This window comes from Elgaria multicarinata, chromosome 7, assembly GCF_023053635.1.
Source record: "Elgaria multicarinata webbii isolate HBS135686 ecotype San Diego chromosome 7, rElgMul1.1.pri, whole genome shotgun sequence".
NCBI lineage: Eukaryota > Metazoa > Chordata > Lepidosauria > Squamata > Anguidae > Elgaria > Elgaria multicarinata.
This window is the reverse complement of record NC_086177.1, coordinates 32,530,885-32,554,398: the sequence shown is the minus strand read 5'-3', so window position 1 is coordinate 32,554,398 and position 23,514 is coordinate 32,530,885. Positions and strand designations below refer to the sequence as shown.

The 23,514-nt window shown below is 43.7% G+C and overlaps 1 long non-coding RNA gene and 1 other non-coding gene across 2 annotated transcripts in view; both read left to right on the top strand.

The window, feature by feature from the left end:
* Positions 1-12,808: 12,808 nt before the first annotated feature.
* LOC134401425 (uncharacterized) overlaps positions 12,809-23,514 on the top strand; it is a 31,392-nt gene continuing 20,686 nt past the window's right edge. The window contains exon 1 of the long non-coding RNA XR_010025655.1: positions 12,809-12,893. This is a non-coding gene — a long non-coding RNA (uncharacterized LOC134401425). The remainder of the gene's footprint in view (positions 12,894-23,514) is intronic.
* On the top strand, positions 14,271-14,434 carry LOC134402032 (U1 spliceosomal RNA). The gene has a single exon (XR_010025685.1). It is a non-coding gene; the product is annotated as a U1 spliceosomal RNA (small nuclear RNA).

Sequence of the window (23,514 nt, the reverse complement as noted above, 5' to 3'; positions counted from 1 at the left end):
GGGCAGTATAAAAATGTAATAAATAAATAAATAAATAAATAGAACTCATTCAAGCCAAAAAGCAATTGAATTTCCCAGCAATGGACATCCCTAAGTCCATATACCAATGACGTAAATTTGGTGTGATGAGTTTCTCCAGCTTCCCCATTTATGTTAAAAACTGCCTTATAATTCTTGTACTTAATGTTCTAACGTATAGGGTAGTTTAGGAGGATTACTTGACACGAGTGGAAAATGTTTTGGAACTTCAGCTATTTATATGATGCCAAAGGGAGCTGTGATTAGTTTGCCTGGATATCTGATTACTTGAATTTTGCTGCAACTGAAATATATCTACATCTTTATATATTACCAGTATTGTGAAAACCATGTCTTAAGTTTGTGTAGCCCAACTTTTCCAATAAAATATTGGTGTAGAATTGGAATGTTCTGTTACTATGTACATTATGTTTCTAAGTTACAGTACATAAAGGACAATTGCAAGTTTATGAACACTTTACGTTGGTATTGCAGCTGAATGTACCATGGTTCACAATTGCATATGAAACTAACCCATATCGTTCTGTAACTATATAATGGCTCATGAGGGAGAGACACAGCATTCTTCAAAAGACGATTCAGCATCTCCTTCTAAAATAAGATTTCTTTATTCCTACACAGCTTGCAAATTAGATGAACAAATAATTCATCTAATGAATCAAGCCAGACAAATGGCTTCTATATTGCAAGCCAGATTGTGACATACTATGTTGGAGAGCAAAATGCTACAGATAATAGTATTTAAAGCCCATAATAACTGCAATTTTAATTTCTAATGCTACTTATTTACAATATTTATATACTGCTCCACAATAAAAATTTCAGAGCAGTGTACAAGATAAAATAAAAACAATAAAAACACTTTAAAAATAGATTTTTAAAAGAAGCAAAATGCAAAGTGAACTGTGGCTGGCCACCAAGGGAAGGCTTCCCAGAACAATGATGTTTTGAGGAGGTGCTGAAAGGAATACAAAGTTGGCACCTGCCTGACCTCCAGAGGCAGGGAATTCCATATTTCAAAGCAGCCTTTTTATGTGTAAAATGTCTGTGCACTTGGACTGGAATTGTCATTTTTTAATACAAGAGCTCAAGGTACAATAGGCTTTAATAAACCACAGCTCTGTCATAGCAGACTAACAGTTCCTCTTCTGGAATCCATCACATTTCTGTGTATCATGGAAACCAGATACCTGAGTTTCATCACGATGTATTATGTGTTTTTGTTGTTTTGTACAGATCTTAATAAGAAAATATCCACTCCTTGGGTTTCCGTAAAGCTTGCACTGGAGGCAAAATAACTGAATTGAAGACAAGCTTACACTGGAATTAAAGACTATTTGGGTGCTTTAGTATGTGTAAAGATTCATATAGGGTTTGATCCATTCCAAGTTAATCATGGTTTGGTCTCATTAAAATGAGTGGGAATTTAGTTTGTCATGACTAACTTATTCTATTGACTTCATAACTTGACATACATTTTCTTAGAAGTCCTTAAAACAATCCTGTAAAGTAAGATGGGCAGTAGTATTCCCATCTTGCAAATAGGGGTGTAGGTGGGCTGATACAGGGTGGTTTGATTAAGGCAGGGGTGAGAATGTGTGGCCCTCCAGATGATACTGGATTGCAGCTCCCAACATCCCTCACAGTTGACTATATTAGCTAAGATTGATGGGAGTTGCAGTCCAACACCTCGAGAGGACTATATGTTACCCACCACTGGATTAAGGCTATTTTAGCACCTTTTTGGTTAAAAGTGACACTTGAACTTGGAGCATTTTGGCTCACTTTCTTTGGTACTATATTTGCTTAATGTTGCAAATGTATTAAACAAAGGTGCAAGGCGGTTGAGCATCCAAGATGAACACAAAAAGAGAGAATAGTCTCAGGATGCTATAAATGAATTTATTGTATTAAACTGCTTTCTTTGATCAAATTCTTCTCATTGTCTAAGCACTGTTTCCAGCACACACAGCTCTGAACATTTAGGCAAATTAGGCCAAAGTCATCCCTATAAAAATAGTGTGCGGGTTGACTTGCTTTTTGATACCAGATTGAAATATCCACTATTAGGCTCCTATTTTGTTAAATGCTGGTCAATTTTTTAATTTATGAATCAGGTAAGAAGTACTTTTTTTTTAAGCAATGTTGACAACAATTACATGTCCTAAATTGTAACTGTATCTCATGAACAAGATTCATTTGAAATCAGTGGGACTTAAATTGGAGTAAGTAAGCATAGTCTTTTGAAGCACAAGTGCTCGTTCGTAATGATGGAAACTTAACATGTTTTCTGTAATGCTTCTTCGTTTTCGTTTTCTTTCTTTTTTGGCAATATATTTCCTCTCACTAGTGTTGAATATAAGCTACTGGCCAGCTGGATCGTTTGATCTACTGACACTTGCAGTCTAACGGCCTTAAATATATAGACCTTTTCCAGATTATTTTTCCCCTTGCCTTAATTACACAGATGGTACTCAGTAGTTTCATGGAATCCAGATGTCTCTCTTCAAGGCCATGTTTCTACTGGGGAGAAATCAAACATTCCCAATACTGCCATTTGGTCAGTGTCAAAATGTTCCCCTTTGAGCTAGCACATCAGTTGCAGTAGTGCTAAGTGTAATGTGGTTATTTTGAGTATAATGGGCAGTCTTGTATGTGCCATTTTCTTATTCTTTAACAGTTGAACACTGCCCTTCTATTCCATGAGCATGGAAGTGCTCTTGTAGACCTTAAAAAAAACAGCAACCACACAATACAGCAAAGCTGTTGTCTTTTGGGGGATTTGTGTGTAGTTCCTCTGTTGCAATAGACCTCTTTCCTGCCTTTTATAAAATAAACATTATAGCTATTCTTTCCCTAATGCTGGAGGAGGTAAACTGGTGCCCTTCAAATGTTTTGGATTGCAGTTCCCATCGCCAGTAGTTAAGAGTTATGGGAATTGTAATTCAAAACAACTGGAGGGCCTCAGGTGTCCTTTTCGTGCCCTAATACCTGTGCCTTTAGTTGGGCTAACCTCATCCATCATGTAGGGATGAGATACTGTACTGATGGTGCTTAGCATGCATGCCCCTTCAAATCCTAAACTATAACTTAGTTTAGCCTGATGTAATCTAAAACATCTGGAGTTCAATTCCCAATATCCCTAGAAATTAGCCATTCTGCCTGAGGGTGATGCAAATTGTAGTCAAAAGCATCTGGAGGGATACCAGTTTGGAGAAGGCTGACTTAGCTCATAGACCTTTTTTGATCAGTGGTGGCATTTGTAGAAGAGGAACCCTGACATATACATTTACAGCTTTAAGGTGGGTATAAAATACGTTACTTTTATCATCTGAGTATCCTTAGTAATGTTTAAGATCTGATAAAACAATTAGTCTCTAATTTTGTCTGTAATAGGCCATAGAATTCTATGTAATAATTACCCTATTTCTTCGATTCTAAGACGCACTTTTTTCCCCATATAAACCTCTCTAAAAATGGGGTGCATCTTAGAATCGCGGGTGTATGTTAGGTTTTTTTTTCTGTTGGTGGTACTGAAATTAGTGTGCGTCTTACAATCGATGGCGTCTTACAATCGAAGAAATACGGTATTTTGTCCCATTCAAAAACTTCTACTTTAGCTAAAAATGCTTTTGTGAGAAATAATCTAAACACAATAAATGAGCCAGACAGACTCCAATATCAAATTTCGGTCCCATAGACTGTGCAATATTTTAATACTGAATACTATAAAACTATTAAACATGTGTCAAAGCAGCTCTGGGCTTAAGAGAGAGCTTGCTTTTTTCAGTTGAAATCACCGTAGGAGGAGACCGAGAGCTTTCACTGAATTAACAGAACTCAGATTGTACCACTGATGGAGAAAAGTGACTCAATATGAATATAAATTAAATGTGATTGTCCTGTTAGCATGAAGCCATGGAAGTGGTATGGAGCTAGTTCTATTAAATACCTAGTTCTTGGTCATGAAGTTCCTATTTGTGTAATAATATTTCTTCCTAAAAACAAATGGAGTTGTCTTGAAATTTGTCTGATGTATGGGTTCTCTAGATTCTGCCTTCCACATGCACAAGCAAGGTTGCTTGGAGCTTGCCTTTGCTGATGATGCTGAATGGAAAGAGCCAAAAGAGGAGACTGTATTAGTGGATTACTCCTGTGTAGATTCATGTCTATCATGCAGTGTTTGAGCTGTGCAAAGAACAAAACTTACGATCAGAAATATGGTAGTGTTCAGAAGACTCACCACCCTGATGGCAACACTAAACCAGAAATGGAGGGGAAGGGTGCCTTAACTAAAAAGGCTACTAAATGATGTGAAAGGTGTGTACAGTTGCTACACCCCCAGCACGGTTGCATTTTGTTCACTTCAGCTATCAGTACTTAGCAATGGGAGTGGCGGCATTGTGTCTTTCAGAACATCTGTACAAACAGAATAGAAATGTTTCTATAACGAAGGGTTGAAAGAGGCTAGGAAAGGATTACTAATCACATTTAACAAAAGCTATTAGAAACAATAAATTATCAGAAGCTGCCACACAGTGGCGCTATCTAGAAGCAAATTGCACTTCACAGATGGGGCCAGTTCAGAAAGCTGGATTTGCCTGCAGAAGAGCAAGAAAAGGAAAGGGAAAAAACCCTTTGCCAATTTAAAAAGTCACTGACCTATTTAGTAGGTGGAATTTACCACCTACTTTGGACTACATTTCCAAGCGGCCTGAGAATACATGGTCCAGGCAGTGTGAGAGCTCTTGCCAGCCTCAATTATCCATATATTGTACCTTGATCAGAAAGCTTGAGCCTGGGAAGCTTTGGCTTCCTAGTGAAGGCGCTAGCTGTGGACAGTAAATGCCCTTGGTATGGCAGAAATGGGCTTTAGCAACAACTTGGACTGGGAATGCAGGACACCAATCATTGATGAGCAGTAAGAATCCCTAGTCTATTTTGACATGAGTTTTGGAGGTGAGAATTTACTCAAATATATGATGGAGACACGGTATTTCAAAGATTCATTGCATGTGTACATAGATGCAGTCTACAAAAGCTATTGCTTTTCATCTGTTCAGGACTTAAATCAGCAAGCACCAACTTATCCTGCGTTCTTAAACCCACTGTATTTGATAACAGTTAAAGATGAATAAATGGGAAATCTACTGCCTTGTTTCAGTGTTATGCTTTTGAGTTTCCTCCTCCTCGTGCTAGGGCTGGAAAGATCCTTGGTGCCAGCACTAAAACAGCATGCTAACAAGGAAATCACACATGAACTCTGCTGCTGCAACTGTTCATCAAAATGCTGCCACAAGGAGCCATTGTTAAGGACTATCTAAGTGGCAGCTTGGGAAATGCTGCCAGTCTGAGCCCTTATAATTAAGGATCTATTGGTTCAAGAAAAGACTTTATTTTCTTCTCCAAGCAGCTACATTTACCAGACAGCAGCTGGTTGCAGATTTTGGCAGAAACTGAAGAGTACTGAAAAGAGACACACACTTAAGCTGCAATGAAAGTATCCACAGATGTAGACACACTAGTTCCTCAACAGATGCTCAATTCAGATGTAATAATGTGAATGCTGTCCATGGACATTTCCTGGCTCTCTCTATATGGATGTATCCCTGACTAAATTGAAATAATTCTTAGTATAACCATTGTTCTCTCATCCACATGATCTGGTATAGAGGGGTAAAGTTAACAGCTATGTGTCACAGAGTGGTTCAAATCTCACTTTTGTCACAAACTGACTCAGATCTGCCTTCTGTAGCTGGAGCAGCTGTACACATGGAAGGTGCCATGCACCATCGTTGGCATCGTTCAGCAAGTCTAATATTTACAGGCAGATGAAGAGGCTACCGTGGGGAAGAGGAAGCAGGGAAGCCCACTTATGCTCACCTGAATCTGGATCTAACCCACAAGTCACTCTCACCTCCCCCTGCCATCTACATTATGGGGATAATACTGACACGGGGTTATCATTTACTTTAAAAAAAAAAAGAATTGTAGGTAGATAAATGCATGTAACATGCTTTGAACACTTGAAAGCACTTCATAAATGCTACATAATATGCTCACTCTCTCTAATGGAAAATCCAGGTGCTGAAGACCCATGCCCAGTGACCACCAAAAGCGAAATCTGTTGCAGTGGGGGTGGGAGGGAGGTTGGAACCATGGACAGAAGCATTCCATGCTGCAACACTTTGTTGTAAGACCACTTGTTTTATTTATTTATTTAAAATATTTCTTGGCCGCCTTTATTGGAGTTGAGATTATTACAGTTGAGAATCAGCCTGAAGCATTGTGGAAGTACAGAAAACAGTCCCATCCAGTTGTGCAGGAGCTGGGTGCAGGCTCCCACATGCTTTGAAAGAGGGCTGCACTACTTGATTGGGGGTGGGGAGAAAGAACTCCTTCAACAGGTGGCGTTCAAGCCTGTTCCATACAGCAATGTGATGAAGTTGGCCCAGTGACAATGGGGAGGGGAGGGAAACTAATACACACCCAAGTAGCCTGAAGTGCAAAACACTTGCTGACAAGATTGCTTTTGCAATCTCTATCCCCCTACCTCTCATTGTCAAATGAACATTTATTTGGAGTTTGCATGCTACAGTAGAAGCAGATATATATTAAACAGGTCAGGCCTCTCTCCTTGCAATGACGTGTGTCCTGATTTGCTCCAAAGTGTATTTCCACAGTGTACACAAACAGCACAAACGAGGTGCCTAGTTGCCTTATACATTGTGCAGAAAAACACAAGTACACACCGCACTAAATGTTTAGTGTACCACCAGGTACTGCAGCATCTGATGTGGCTTTGAGATCCCCCCCCCCCCGGGGTAATCTCTAAATCTCACAGATGAAACAGTAAATGGGGAAAGGCCCCTTGAAAGCCAGGGCCAATACAAGTCAATTCCCAGAATTTTTGATTCGCACCACCAAATATAATGTCCAGACTGTTACTATTTCCCTCTCCCTGCCAAGGATTTTGCAGGGAAGGTAAGAGAAATAGGAGCTCTCTCTTTGCTTCTTTTTCACAGCAAGGAAAGTCTGCCTCAGGTACATAGCTATTAGCTTTTTAACACTGAGAAATAAGTTTGGACAATATTCCCCATTTTCCATCTTCTTCATAGATAGGGTACCAGTTAGAAGCTATAAACCGATTCAAAGGGTTCTAACCTATCCAGTATTTCTAGAAAATAAGTGCCATAGAACTTTGGGGGTTTATGTCTGAGTAAACATATATAAAACTGCTATTAAAGCTCCATCAGACATCGTCTGCCTCCCGCCCTCTTCTAGATTTCTTCGCATGACAAAAACACCCCCCAGTAAATCCAACTTAATGGAAGTTGCGGCTATCTCCTACTGTGTGCAGGAGAAGCAGCGGGATCAAGATGGCCCTCTGAATGGGCTACGTGCAAGTTGTTTACTTCCTATTTCAAAAGAGTAAGAAACGTGATACAAATGGGCGGGCGGAGAAGCGACAGTAAGCAAATGTGATTTCCCCCTGTGTGATGACGCTATTAGAATGGCAAAGTTGTGATGTGTCTCATTCTCCGCTGCAAAGTGAAGTCACCAACACATTTGTTCATGATCAATCCAAACAATATTTTTCAGGCTGTCTATTCCACAGGACATAATCCATTAGGTGCCTTCTCTACTACCAACCTGCCCGGTCACTGAGGTCATCAGAAGGCATGCTCCTGGTGGTTCCACATGGACCTACGGCTCACCTGGAGTCCACCAGGAGGAGATCTTTCACCATCGTGGCCCCCTTTCTGTGGAACTCCCTGCCCCTGGAGGTTTGTTTCCAGTGCCTCCTCAAAACAGTCTTATTGCAGGAAGCATTCCTTGACTGAAAGCCAAAGTTTTTATTGGCATTCTGTGGTTTTTTAGTATAATAATGGTGATTTAATAAACTTATAACTTATTGAATAATAACTTATTCATTATTATTATTATTATTATTTTAATAACCTGAAGCTTAGTCATTTTGGCTCATCTCCCCTTGCATCCTGCCACTTTTCCAGTGCTGATCTCAATCTCAATTAGCAGATCTTTTTAAAAATGCCCCAGTGATATGGCTGCCAACATTTCTGCCATCCCAGAAACTGCTGAAGGGACACAGCATCATTTGTAGCAAAGCCAAAAGCTATTGCTTTTTTTCAAAGGGCACTCTTGATTCATTGCCCTGATTAAGTGACACGAGTTACTTCAGCTGCAGAGCCCTGACCTGCTTAGCAGCTATTAGCTGACATCAGCTGCTGGGTACAAGAAGGAAAAATCCACTGACAAGAAGCCCAAGAGAAAGGAGGGGGACAGGACGGACAGAACTGAAATCTTCCGGTCCAGTAACAGGCAAATTCCATGTCATTTTGCTCTCTGCCCAAGATTCCATCTAATTACCTTGTTTCCTCTGAGCTGATTGGAAAGTGGCCTTGTGTCTGGACCAAAGCTCTAAGCATCTTACATGCATCTGTTCCATCTAATCCCCAGTAACTAGGGCCTGTGTTTCAAAAGAGTGGCTGCAGGGAGGGGGGAAACACTGATGGAATCCCCATGTGACGGAACGGAAGGCTATGCAACGAGAAACAGCATGCACTGATCTGCGTTCATGGGAGGGGATGGCTCATGGGTTGGGCAGAAGTAACAAATCAGCTTTCCCATGGAGCTGTAATATTAGTTGTAGGTTGGGGAATCTGTTATGCTCTAGAGTAAATAGCAATTTTGAAATAAGGAAGGTCTCCTTTAAAAGCAAAATTTAGGCTACAATCCCCCATGTGACCATACAGTTCAATGGGATTTGTTCCGAGGTAAATGTGTTTAAGATTGCAGATTTAATCCGCAGTCCTATGAGCAATTGCTTGGATGCAACTTCCAAGGAGACAGAGTGAGATCTGTGAGCCAATATGTCCGAGGAGCGGGCAGTTAAGGGTACTAGGAGTATAGGCAGCCCCACAGGAAAGCAAACACTGCTCTCCCTCCGTCGTGATGGCAATAGATGTCAAATCCGTTTAGACTCCAGTTTCCTCTTCGCTGTAATCATGAGTAGTGTATTATCTTTTGAGAGCAAGGACTATGTTGCAAAATAACATGTTCACAAGCCCTGTCTTGTGTCATTTAGAAAGTACATGTCAGGTACAGCTGCAGGACTGTTAAGGAGGTGAAGAGCCAGTGGGGAGAAGAGGAAGGGAGCTGCTTTATAGACATCTGGCCACAGGGGCAGGAAGGGTTTTCAACGGGTTTTAGGAGCAGCAGCTAATTTGGAGTATGGGGATCAACAGATGCATTTGCCAGCAGAGGGGACTGTCGCATCTGGAATAGCCACACATGATCGGTTGTCATTATTTTGTTTGGCTTATGCTAGCTAATAATTTATTATTTCTTTATTATTTATTTATTGCATTTTTATACCACCCAATAGCCGAAGCTCCTTGGGCGGTACACAAAAATTAAAACCATTCCAAGTATAAAACAAACAGTATAAAAATGTGATTTTATTTATTTATTTATTTATTTATTTATTACATTTCTATACCGCCCAATAGCTGGAGCTCTCTGGGCGGTTACTGTATAAAATACAGTATAAAAGCACAACCACGATAAAAGCAGCAGCAGTGCAGAAATACAAATTTAAAATACAAATTTAAAACAGCCAAGTTAAAATTAAATTTATAGACTGTTAAAATACTGAGAGAATAAAAAGGTCTTCACCTGGCATCTGAAAAAATATAGTGTAGGTGCCAGGTGAACCTCCTTAGGGAGCTCATTCCACAGCCGGGGTGCCACAGCAGAGAAGGCCCTCCTGGTAGCCACCTGCCTCACTGCCTTTGGCAGGGGCTCACAGAGAAGGACCCCTGAGGATGACCTTAGGGTCCAGGCAGGTACATATGAGAGGAGGCGTTCCTTCAGATAGCCTGGCCCCAAGCCATTTAGGGCTTTAAATGTTAATACCAGCACTTTGAATTGGGCCTGGACCTGGACTGGCAGCCAATGAAGCTGGAAAAGGACTGGTGTGATGTGGTCTCGTTGGCCAGTCCCTGTTAGTAAGCGTGCTGCCCTGTTTTGTACCAGTTGAAGTTTCCGGACCATTTTCAAAGGCAGCCCCACATATAATACATTGCAGTAATCCAAACGAGAGGTTATGAGAGCATGGATAACTGTAGCAAGGCTGTCTCCGTCCAGATAAGGGCACAGTTGGTAGATCAGGCTAAGCTGATAAAAGGTGCTCTTTGCCGCTGAGTCCACCTGTGCCTCAAGTGACAGTTCTGGATCCAAGAGCACCCCTAAACTATGAACCCGATCCTTTAGGGAGAGTGCAACCCCGTCCACAACATCATCGAAAAAGGGGACACAGATTTGCATAAAAATGGACCATACTAATTTATATGTAAAGATGAAAATTGGTGGTGGTGGGGAATTACTGTATTTCTTTGATTGTAAGATGCCATAGATTGTGAGACGCACACTAATTTCAGTACCATCAACAGAAAAAAAGCTTTGATTCTAAGAATAATAATCGCACCCGCGATTTTAAGACGCACCCCGTTTTTAGATATGTTTATGGGGGGGGGGAAGTGTGTCTTAGAATCGAAGAAATACGGTACTATAATTTAAATATATACATTTCATCATAGTGGGGAAGACTTTGGCCAGGTGAGTTGTGTACCTGCTTAGGTGCTAACTGTTGAAGAACAACTTCGAGGCTCCATTTGCTCCTTTCTTTTAATGGTTCTTTATCTTTAACCTGGACTTGGACTGACAGCCCTTCAAAGAGAGGATTGCCCTCTGTAAAGCAGGACACATGGCCAACTCTACAACTCGTACAATGAGTGGCTCTGACTTGCTCATAAATCTCTTATCCCTCAGCTAGCAAGTTCTGATCCTCAAATAACTTATTTTCTAGGTAACTTTATGTTTTCACAAAACATCACGCAGCCTTTTCCATTTACTTGAGCAAATACATCAATGCCAAGTGAGAACGACAGGTTTGCTCTAGACTTCATTACTGAAAATCTGTGAGAATGATATTACAGCAACAGGGATCTACTGTGCTAATTTTGCAAAACCTGGTCCAAGTTTCTTGTTTACAAAGAGCATCTTCTAGGGCTACTTAGAGAAGCTATAACTTTAAAGGGACCATTCTCATGAGTTCCACATTGTGCTATTAGTATTCATACCAGGTACATTCCCTTACTCTAGCTGGAGTAATTCATCTAACAGCATAGACGGTTTCCCTATCATTTGCAATGGCAGGATTGCCTCAGGAGATAATATCCAAGCAGTGGTTGTGTTCTAGTTAAAGAAAGCAATTAATCCACCTGTAGGCAGGTGGGCAGAAGGTGGCTTGAGATCATCTACTGGTAGATCTCTGGATGATTCGCAGTAGATCAGCAACATTTTCTTACACCCCCTTATTTAACAATAGCTGCAGCAACGTATTTTCCACCTAAATTCAGCTGCTGCTATGAAAAAAGCTTCAGGTAACCAGGAGTGAATGTTTGTGTAAAAGGACGATGAGCTCACTTTAGTTCTGGCACTGAAAACAAATTCCTAGGCTCAAAACGTGTTCATAAGCACTCTGTCGTTGTTTTGTTTCATTTATATCCCTCCTTTCCTCCAAAGAGCCTAAGGTGGTGTGTGTAATGCTCCTCTCCATTTTAGCCTCACAACAACCCTGTGAGGTAAGTCAGGCTGAGAGTCAATGATTCGCCCAAAGTCACCCAGTTAGGTTCATGGCTGAGTGGGGACTAGAACCCAGATCTCCTGAGTCCAAACACTCTAAGCACTACACCACTCAGGCTCTAATTCTAAGTGTATGGCTCTTGCAGTTGGTAACAATTGGTGGAGTTCAGGGTTCTAGTAAAAAAAAAACAACATGAAATCTGCCCCATCCCTGTACTGGCACCAATCTAATTCTAGCATATGTCTCTATTTGCCCTCATTAGAATCACGTTTCCTTACTATCGCTCTGCTTCCTGCTTCTCTTCTGTAATAGGAATGAGCAGAATCACATGGGGAAGAAAGCAGTGACCACGTGGCCCATTCAGTTTAGTGGGACAGCACCCTCTAGTGGGCATTTTATAGCACAACTTCTCCACCACACTGCAGGAAATAGCAAATATCGTTATAGTTCAGAAGAGTTGGGTTTTCGGAGTCTTATTTTGTAACAAAACAAAACAAAACAGGAGAAGGAGCAGGAGATGCACAGGAGGATCCCTGCATTGTCAAAATGCCTTGTGAACATCTGTGAGTGGCCAGTCAAGAGTGTGCTATAAAATACTCGTCTAAAAAAGCTCAATGAATATCATCTGTATCAAAAGAGGCACCCAGACAGCTCAACAGGCTGCAAATGCACATGTGCATGAATTCTGTAAGCCCTCTTCCATCCCTGGATTTCTTTTGCTGGATTGGAGCAATGTTTTTAGGATGTTTTAATAATATATACTATGTTTTTAAATTCATTTATATATATTTTATACTTATTGTTGTTCCCCGCCTTGATCAAAACGGAGAGGCGGGTAAGAAATAATAATAATAATAATAATAATAATAATAATAATAATAATAATAATAATTACAAGCTTTTTAAAACCTGGACACTCTGTCCATTCCTCCCTTGCCACCAAAAACAAGAGATGGAGGAGCAAAGTTCAAATAGCCACTCCTGCCTGAGTTCAGTTTAACCAGAATAAACCAAGAGCAATGCTTTTCAAGGTTTTTCCAGGTTCCTTTCAAAATGCTCAAGTTAATCAATGTGTTAAACACGTGAGCTCTGAATTGCCCTGTGGATCTGTGTACCCAGAGCGAAGGCAACAGCTGCGGAGCTGGGAAATGGGCAGGAAGTCTTCAGTCCTGACATTTTAAAGGTAAAAATGACCCACCCACCCCCACCCCGTTCTAGCCTGGGATCTGTCCTCCTAGTTACCACATCAAAACACACATAATTCCCATTCCTTTCGACAGCATTTTTGTGCGTGTGGGGGGGGGGGTTGATAAGGGTGATCAGATCCAGCAGGCCTGGCTCCTAAGACTTGCCGTAATACACCCAGAGCCACAACCTTCCACAAGCAAAGGAAGGGGGAGAGAGAGAGAACTGCTGGAAGTCCTGCCCTGCTCTAGTAAATTCCATCAAAGGTGATATTTCACAAGTGTCACATTCAGATGAGATCAAATGGAAATGTTGGGCTTCAACTTAACAAGCTAAATGCTGCAGAGGCATTCAAAATGAGTTCCTCAGGGGTGTGGCGGAAGAGTTTCTTCTATCACAATCCTATGCATGTTTACTCAGAAGCAAGTTCTGTTGTATTCAATGGAGCTTCTTGCCAGTTATTGGATTGCAGCTTTAATCACTGCACCTGACCTAGGCTTAGCAGAGGTTGGCTAGAAGGCAAGACAACTTGTAGTTAATTCCCACACTAATGGAGACCATGGCAGGATCTACACTACTGCTTTAATATGGTTTATAACAGTAGTGATAACTGTTGAGACCCAGGGCACACTCCATTTACAGTCTTCAAACTGTTTTCAAAATGTCATATCCTAGGCTGACCATATGAAAAGGAGGAGGACAGGGCTCCTGTATCTTTAACAGTCGTATTGAAAAGGGAATTTCAGCAGGGGTCATTTGCATAATATGGAGAACCTGGTGAAATTTCCTCTTCATCACAACAGTTAAAGCTGCAGGTGCCCTGCCCTCTTTTAAAATTGTCACTCTAGTATAGCTCCTGCAGCTTTAACTGTTGTGATGAAGAGGGAATTTCACCAGGTTCTCCATATGTACAAATGACCCTTGCTGAAATTCCCTTTTCAATGCAACTGTTAAAGATACAGGAGTCCTGTCCTCCTTTTCATACTGTCACCCTACATATCCTGCTTGGTGTAGATCTGGGCATCAGTACTCTAGAGCTGGCAGCGTAAATCATCAGCAGTGTTATTCCTGCAATAGTAATGAAAGGATTTGGCCACAGACACATGATGGCATTGAGAGCTAGTGTAGTGCAACGACTGTGATGCATGAAGTCCCTTGTCCAAATCTCATATTGTTCACAAGTCCATAATGGCCTTAGACGTGGCATTATCTCAGGAGTGGGCAACCTGTGGGCAATCCAGATGTTGTTGGATTGCAACTCCCATCAGCCCTAGCCAGCATAGCCAATGGTGAGGCATGATGGGTGTTGTAGCCCAACCACATCTGGAGGGCCACAAGTTGCCCACCCCATCTTAGGCTCAGTCCCACATCTGTAATACTTACCTGGCAGGGGAGACACCATGACCACGAAGGTGGTTTTCCCAGGGTGAGGCTCATCCATTGCACTCCAGGTGTGCCGACCCCTGCTATTTCCCCAAATGCGGGAAATTCAACGGCATAATTTGTGGCTTTGCAGAGTTCTAACAGTGTGTGTGTGTGTGTGTGTGTGTGTGTGAGAGAGAGAGAGAGAGAGAGAGAGAGAGAGAAAATTGTGCTTTGAACACTCAAAAAATATTATAATGACCAAGCATTAATACTGAAAGGTCAAGCTTCTCCAACAATACCAGAGTTGCCATTACAATTCTGGGGCTACCCGCGAGGAATGAGGCCGATAACTATTTCTTACAGCCAGCTTTCAGCATCATTGTGTTTATTGCCAGCGCAATAGTAATAGCAGAAATGCTGCAGGGGGAGGCTAGACTAATTCATCTATGTACATTATCTTCCCCAAACTGCACCAGTTCCATATATAATGGTGAGCTCAAACAAACTGCCGAAGCAGGCCTCTGTTTCAGAATTTGGCACCCTGAGAGGCTTCCTCTCATTTTATATGACTGTGGGTGCAATCCTATGCATGTTTAGACAGAAAAAAGTCTGGCAATTCCCAGCATTCCCTAGCCAGCAGGGACTTTTTTCTGTCTAAACATAGAATTACTTAATAGATTCATACAATTGTGGAGTTGGAAGGGACCACAAGGATCTTCTAGTCCAACCCTCTGCAGTGTGAAAGAAAACCAATTAAACTATCCAGGAGAGGTGGCTGTCCAGCCTCTTCTTAAAAACCTTCAGAGATGGAGAACCCACAACCTTCGTAGGTAGACCGTTCCACTCTTGTACAGATCTTACCGACAGGAAGTTGTCCCATAAGCTTGCAGAGCTGGCTGGGGCATGCCGGGAATTGTAGGGCTCTTTTCTGACTAAGCATGCATAGGGTTGCACTCCCAGTTGTCACACCATTCGAGAGGAGCACGCGATTCACGTGATATAAGAGGCAGCTCTGTTGGAGCTTAGCTGCGCTGGGGCAATGATCAAAGAGAACGCTGCACACGCCTTGCTAAATCACAACCCAGAGAGAACCTCTTGGGTCTTTCACCGCCCCAGAGCTGTGGGAGAGATTGCAGCAATAGCTTCTCCTGTCCACCCAATACTTCCTTGACTGATGACAATCCCCCACCTATTTGCTGGCGCAAAAAGGCATGTTGTTGCTTTGTCCTATGCAAGGAGGGGAGGGGGAGCAATAGCACAGAAGGAGACGTAAGGTCAGAGGAAGGGAACTGGGAGGCTGCTGAAGTGACAAGGAGGTCCTTTGGCTTGTGACCTGGCAGCTGTAGATAGAGCTCCTTTGCTCTGTCACAGCCTTCTTTCACTCATTGCCCTCAAAATGTGTTGGACTCCGGGATTTTGGCTAAATGCAACCTCCAGTATCAGAGGCAGTAAGCCTGTATACACTAGGGATGTGCTCCGCTTCTCGAACCGGAGAAGCAGGAGCGGAGCGGGGGGCTTCGCCTACCCTTAAGGCGGAGGCGAAGAGGATTGGGGGGCCGGCGGAGCGTGGCAAAGAGGATCAAGGTGAAGGCGGATCCTTCGCCTCGATCCGGAGCTCCGCCAGAAAGGTAAGTGGGGTTTACCAGGCCCTGCCACTGTCGCTGTCGCCCATGCGGTGACAGCGGCAGGGCCCAGTAAACCCCCCCTCCCTCCTCTCCCTTACTTGCGTCCGTCCGCGGTCCCTCGGCTTCTTCTATTGAGCCGTGGGCTCAATTGAAGAAGCTGAGGGACCGCGGACGGACGCAGGTAAGGCCCCCTCCCCCTTGGTCACTTACCTGGCTCTCCCGCCGTCGCCGCACGAGCGGCAGCAGCGGGAAGGCCAGGTAAACTGCTCTCCCTTACCTGCCTCAGTCCGCGGTCCCTCGGCCTCTTCAATTGACCCCGCAGCTCAACCAGGAAGTCTAGGCCGCACTTGCGGCCCAGACTTCCTGGTTGAGCCATGGGCTCAATTGAAGAAGCCGAGGGACCGCGGATGGATGCAGGTAAGGCCCCCCTCCCCCTTGGTCTCTGCAGATAAGAGAGAGGAGGGAGGGGGCCTTACCTGGTGCCACTCCCCTCCACTGCGGAGCTCCGATTCGGAGCCGGAGCTCCGCGGCGAAGAGGAGCGGACTATGGGTGGAGCGGGGGGTCCGTGCACACCCCTAGTATACACCAGTTGCTGGGGAACATGGGTGGGAGGGTGCTGTGGCACCTGTGTCCTGTTTGTGGGTCCCTGGTCGACAGCTGGTTGGCCACTGTGTGAAAAGAGTGCTGGACTAGATGGACACTCAGTCTGATCCAGCAGGGCTCTTCTGATGTTCTTAACTGTAGTCTAACACTTCTGGAGGGCACCAATTTGGGGAAAGTATACCGTTTTTGACTTTTTAATTAAAAAACAAGCAAACTTCGAGATTTCCATCTATTGTTCTGACAGCCTTTGTTCTTCTGTCTGGACAAGGAGCTTTCATTCCTTGCAGATGCATGGGCATGCACTCTGTCTCTCTCGCTCTGTCTCTCTCTGGGCATGGCTAGAAGGAGCGATATCCCGGGGATCACCTGGGGATCGTCCCTGTGCGTCCACATAACGCACAGGACATCCCAGGAGCAGGGAGGAATGATCCCTCCCTTTCCCCGAGATATTGCCCTACCCTTCCATCCTGTTTTTCCCACGGTCTTGGGATGATCCCGAGACCATGGGACGTGTGGCCCACCGTTGCGGTTTTGTCCCAGCTCCTTGTAAGTAACTGCGAAGAGCCAGGAACCAGGCATGGGGCACAGAGCTCCTCAGGAGCTCTGTGCCCATCAGGGGTGGGGTGGGGGGAGCGTGAGGTTTTTTTTAAAAAAATAAACTCATGGTTTCGTTCGAGCGCTCGTGTGCTCCTTTTCCTTTAAAAAAAAATCCAAAATGGCGGGCATGACGTCACGTGCCACGTGTGGACGAGGGGGACAGTCTCGCAATCATAAAATCACAAGATCATCCCCCTCGTCTAGCCATGCCCTCTGTCTCCAACGGAAAACACAAATAAGGAGGAATAAATCATGCAACATTTGATGGATTTACATAATATATCTTGAGAGCAGAATGTGGTTGTTCTTGGTTCAAAATTCTTCCTTCCACTCTCTTTTTCTGCAAACATCACCCTGTGGCTAAGCTTTGTCAGACAACTCTTAAACCAGGCTCTGGAATGGCAGGTTTCTGCATATCAAACCACTCTTGAAGGGACATAGGCAGACGAGGCGGTTGCTTTTCTGGCCAGTTGGCAATTCCTTCTGAAGCCCAGCTCTTCATATTTGACCGATAACGCAGTCAGTATTTTAAGATAATAAGCAATCTGATGCATCATAAAGATACCATTCAAAAGCAAACTGCTGAATGGACAGAAAACTCTTTGCATTGCCTATGAAGACATGTGATGGCTTTTAAATCTGTTACAGGAAGGAAGCAAGCAATGTACCAATTCATGTTTGCTTTATGGAGAAAGGCCCCTAGATGAGAAGGAAGTAGGACAATAACTTTATTGTATGCCAGAGCAAAACATCCAAGAGCCCTCTGTTTCTTACTCTGTTTTCATTAAGACCTCCTTTTTCCCTAAGATGAAACACTAATGAATTTTCAGCCTTAAAAGCAGCTGCTTTATGCATCTAGAGATGAGCCCAGTACAAATAGTCAGGACTGTGTCCATGTGAAAAAGATGTCAAGTTCTGCATTCAGGCAATCCAAACTCTGTTACAAGAAAAGATGGATTCTGGGGCTGGTATACATGATATAAATTGATCTGAGTGATTTGTATTTGTATTTTTAAAAAAGAAAACAAACTATGTACTGTCTTTTACCTACAAAAGTGGATTGCAGGCAGATACAAAGGTAAGAGAATACAACACCTTCTCTAACCTGATGCCTCCAGATGTTTTAGACTAGAAATCCCATCATCTACCAGGCAGCATGGGGGTGATGGGATTTCTAGTCCATGCTGCCTGGTGGATGATGGGACCTGTAATCCAAAACAACTGGAGGACACCAGGTTGGAAAAGGCTGGAATACAACATTAAAATACAGTAAATCATCAATCCATAAAAATAAAAAATGGGAATAGTAAAGCAACTTATCAACAAGCTACAACAATAACAGTTAAAAACCAATTAAAATGTCCAGGTAAAAATATTTTGCCTAAAAGAATATAATCTTGGCACCAGGTCAATATCCCTTCAGAGTGGATTCCAGACTTGGATGCCACAATAGAAAAAAGGTTCTCCTTTGTGCCTTCATAATGCATTTCTATTACTGAAGGCCCTTAGAGAAGGACCTCGTCCAATTATATTCATGGGCAAGCATGATGTTTGGGAGAAGGTACTTAACATATTTAAGATTTTCTTAATTCCTCATGTTGCACAATTTAGTCTGGCTTTGCTAGTCCTGGAAATAGGCATTGCCTGCACATTTTCAAGCATATCTTTGTAATCATAAGGGATAGAAATCTGATTTTAAAACTAATGATAAGATTCTCAGGAAATTTAATTGTGCATCCCATTGAACCTTCTGCACTTTTTCAGTGCTCCAGTAGACACACAATGGCTCAGTTCAGACAACACGTTAGTCGATGCAGTGTGAAAACTCCACTCAGTCACTGAGCTTTTAGGGGGTATCTTCCCACACAACATGTTCTAACTCCACCGTTGTGTGACTGTGGGCTACCGTGGACTTGAGCGAAAGCCTCACGATGTTTGATTGACAGTTCCTCCACCCTCTCTCCTCCCCTGGTCCTTCTGATAGTATCCCATCAGCCATTGCTGCAAAAACCAACAACAATCATGATGACTCTCCTAGAGCGGCACTCGGTCCTTTTGCTGGCCTTGTCAGAGAACTCTGCAGCCAGTGGGAAAAGTCAATGCAACACATCAGAAAACTGCACAGAGCCCGCCACACACACCACACCACAGAATGGTTGTGCAGGAACTCTCCTCTGCAGAGCGTGGATATTCTGCATGGAATGTTTTCCAAAAAAACTCTACCACTGCGTGGAGTTTTCCCGCGTGGAGTTTCCAGACAACACATTTCTCACCAGTGGTGTAAAAACTCCACTGTGGACTTCTAAAACCTCTGTTGAGAAACGTGTTGTCTGAATTGAGCCACACACAAACACACACTTCTAGAAAAAGGCAGCATTGATCAACTACCGTCTTGATGGATTTGTACGATTCATCCATCTTCACTGGTCTGCCAGTGTTTAAAACTTTAAGCTGTGAATGAAGGCCAGCTCACATATCTACCAGCTGGAAATACTAAACAGGTAGTTGGATGGTGGATCCCCACACATACCTACCATGGCACATCCCATGTTATATATGATGCATCTTCCCATGGCCTCAATTCCTGCGATCCTTTTGCCTAAAGAAACAAATGTGGCGGGTGGTGAAAGAAGTGTGCAAATGAGGGCAGCATTCATGCAGCTGTGTGCAAATACTCTCCATGTCACAGCCAAAGTGCTCGGCCTGAAAGCATGCCAACAACAATGCTGACTTGATGTCAGATAACTTGACATTTCCATGGCCCAGTACAGGCAGATTTTCTTGGGCACATCTGTATACGCAGAGGTTAAGGATTAAAACCCCAAAAGGCTCCTGTATTGCTTTCAGCCACCTCAGGAGCACAACAAGTTGCCTAGCCTAGGTCTAGAAGAAGGAATTGTCATGGCACAGGGCAGGAAAACCTTTCACTGAATCAAGGACAGATTGACCATTAGGTAAGATGAGGCAGCCTCTCTGAGAAGGTAGATGTTCTAATATCATTAGAGGAGGAATGGTCAGTTATTTTACTATTATTATTTTTTGCCATGGTCCATTTGGATTTTCTGCCTCAGGCACAGGAATATATTTGGACATCTCTGAGAGATTCTCCCCACCCCCTTCTCTTTGTGATCATTAAAGGTACGGGAACCTTTTCCTCCTTTGCTGCTGATCATCCCAGTTACCCATTACAAATTATGAGAATGACTACTTCAAATAAGCCTTTGGGAAAGTCTTCTAAGAAACTCCTTTTCAACGGAATTATCACTTTTCTTGCAGTCCCAGTTTCACCCTTAGGAACTGTGATGTTTTAAGAAATGTTCTGTGCAGATCTGCCATTCTAAAGCTGCAATTCTATACCCACATTCCTGGGATTGAGCCCCGCTGAATTTAATGGCTGAGTAGGGATCTATAAGATTGCACTGTGATTTATCTATCTGAACAGTCTGTCTTCCTCCTTCTCAAAATTCAGAGCCCACGCAGAAAAAACACAGAGTGAGCAGGCTCCCATTCTGCCAGTGGTTTCCATTCCGCCATCAGACAGGCCACATTGGATACAACTCAGGGTTCTAAAGTAGGGACCCAGTGGGTGTTTTAGCTGCGGTCTTCCAGGGAGACAAGGAATCACAGGCAATGTGGATTCTCTCAAATAAAGAAGACCACCAGCCTCTTCAGTGCTTCACCCTGCCTGATGGGGGAGAGCAGGGTTCTCCATCACGTGGGCAGCCTACACTTCAGCCCGCTGCAGACGTTCAGCCACCAATGTGCAGAACGATGGAGGAGGCGGGTGCACGCCGGCGCAGGGGCAAGGCCAGCGGGGTGTGAGGCTGTGGGGGTGGGGTGGAGGGGTGAAGAAGAGGGTGAGCCTCTGAGCAGGGCTGCTGAATTCAGGGGGCCAAGACCAGCTAATCTGAGAGGAATAAAAAGCCGGCTGTAAACTGAAAGAGATTTTCCGGGGAAACAAAAGGGGTGATTGGTTTATCTGCAGTTCTGAACAGAGCGTCCCGGTGACTGGATTGCTGTGCTTTGGTACTAAGGAGGAGGTCACAGGAGAACTCCAGGCTCCCAATTGCCAGTTAATGAGTGGCAAGGTATGGGCCTGATAACATGACCATGGGTGGGGGGACTTTGGCCTCTGCTTCCAAGAACTCCTTAGCCCAAGGCCTGGGAATGCTCTCTTTTCCATATCAATAGGGGGGGGGGCGGAACTGGCTCTGCAAACACACCCTGCCCTAGGGTGGCCACGGAGATATTGCCAAAAGAGAAGAAATGCACTACTGAAAAGGAGGACAAAAAGAGGGTGTCCATTTGCATAATATTTGAATATGCTAATCTATATGTATTGATGCAAATTCAGAAATAATTGCTTTGATTTAAACAGATCAAGCAAGAGCTCCCACCAGTGCAAGTGACCCAGGTGTCCTGTGTGCCTGCTCAGTCTACTGCCCAGGGGCTCACTGTTGAGTGGCAACTTCAAGGCTTTCCCTTCCTGTTATTGTTCTTTAAGTCAAGCTTGGGCTGGACAAGTAGAGGGCCTTTCAAACCGAGGACCCCTTGAAATAGAGGACTGTCCTCTGATAGCCCACCTTGTAGAAGACTGTCCTCTGTAAAATAGGCCACTTGGCTATCCTGTCCTGCCCTGGATCGCTAGCCTTTGCCAATTAGCCATCATAAGAACATAAGAAGCACCATGCTGGATCAGACCAAGGGTCCATCTAGTCCAGCACTCTGTTCATATGGTGGCCAACCAGCTGTCGACTAGGGACCAACAAAGCAGGATATAGTGCAACAGCACCCTCCCAGCCATGTTCCCCAGCAACTGGTGCACACAGGCTCACTGCCTCAAATACTGAAGAGAGCACACAACCTTCAAGTCTAGTAGCCATTGATAGCCTTCACCTCCAGGAATTTATCCAACCCCCTTTTAAAGCCATCCAAATTAGTGGCCATCACTACATCCTGTGGTAGTGAGTTCCATAATATAACTATGCGCTGAAGAAGGACCTCCTTTTATCTGTCCTGGATCTCCCACCAATCAGCTTCATGGGATGTCCCCTGGTTCTAGTATTTTGAGAGAGGAAGAAAAATGTCTCCCTGTCCACCTTCTCCACACCATGCATCATTTTGTACACCTCTGTCATCACAGAGGAGGTAGAGACTGAAAGACAAGAATGGGACTATGGGGGCAAAATGGAGGCAAGCTGGTGCTCTCCTTCAACAAAGGCCAGATCTACACCTTGTGTCAAATAATTACGAATGTGGAATAAAAAGCAGGAAATAATGCTTTGATAGCGGTATATGGAAAGTGGATTGTGCCCCAACAGTTATCAGTGCACTTCAATACCGCTATAAAGCAGAAGTGTAGATCCAGACAATGTCTTGTCATTCCACTTTGTGTCTTCTCTTAGACCATGTACCTGCACAATAAAAAATAAAATAAACAAAAAATAAAAATGAGAAGCCGGGATTTTCCCAGGATAGTCAATTGAAGTAGTTAGACAATCTAGGATGTGAAGCCAGATCTCTCCTGGGTCCAATTCGAGACATCTTTCTAGTGGGCTTCCCTAGATAGAAAGTTGGAGGGGTCTAGTTATCCTGCCAACCATAAAGCGTGGCACAATTTCTTGCATGCGAGCTGAAATATACATTTATGCACACACTTCAACTACTGGGAGTACCTTAGGGAATGGCCACACCTGCCGACCTGAATGGATCTTTTTGTTTGTGCTCACTCACCCCAGCCTTTATGACTGTCAGTAAACTGGAACTATTTTGGGATCATGACCATAGATGACCCAGTCACAGTGTAGCTTGAGCCACAACCTTCCGGCCAAGTTGTGGCTTCTCCCTAGTTCCAGTGTCCCTGATGGGTATTCTCAGCTCAGTCCATCGTGATCTGCTTACACGTTTAACAGCCCTAGAAGAACGGCAGCAGCAGGTGCCCAGTTAATGCAGTAATTGCCTTTCGTGTCATGCGCTCGCTTTCCCTTCTCATTCGGGCGGGGGAAGAGAAAGCTCGGGGAACTCCGCCTTGCCTGTCCACCTGCCTGCTTTGCTAGAACATCCCCATCAGAGCTACTCAGACCCATTGCACAATTTAATTACCACTTCACAAGCCCTGTCATGATAAGTGACAGGCCAGCTCACCCAGGGAGTTAAGCAGAGGGATTCCGAAAAATGCTTTCCCACTGAAACGACAATGAAGACACCCTCTGACTCACAAAGCAGGCTGGAGGATGAGTTGGTCCACCTTTTTTTTTTTCCTTTTTCTTTTAACCACAGAGATGGAAAACTGCTAAGCTCATCAATACTTTGTCATCACTTCCTCTCAGCCAGGAAACAGCCAAGACCATATACCGGAGTGGGGGGATGTCACATATAACTGTTCTGGCTGCAGACGTACACTAAAGGTGCTTCCAGACAAGGTTTTT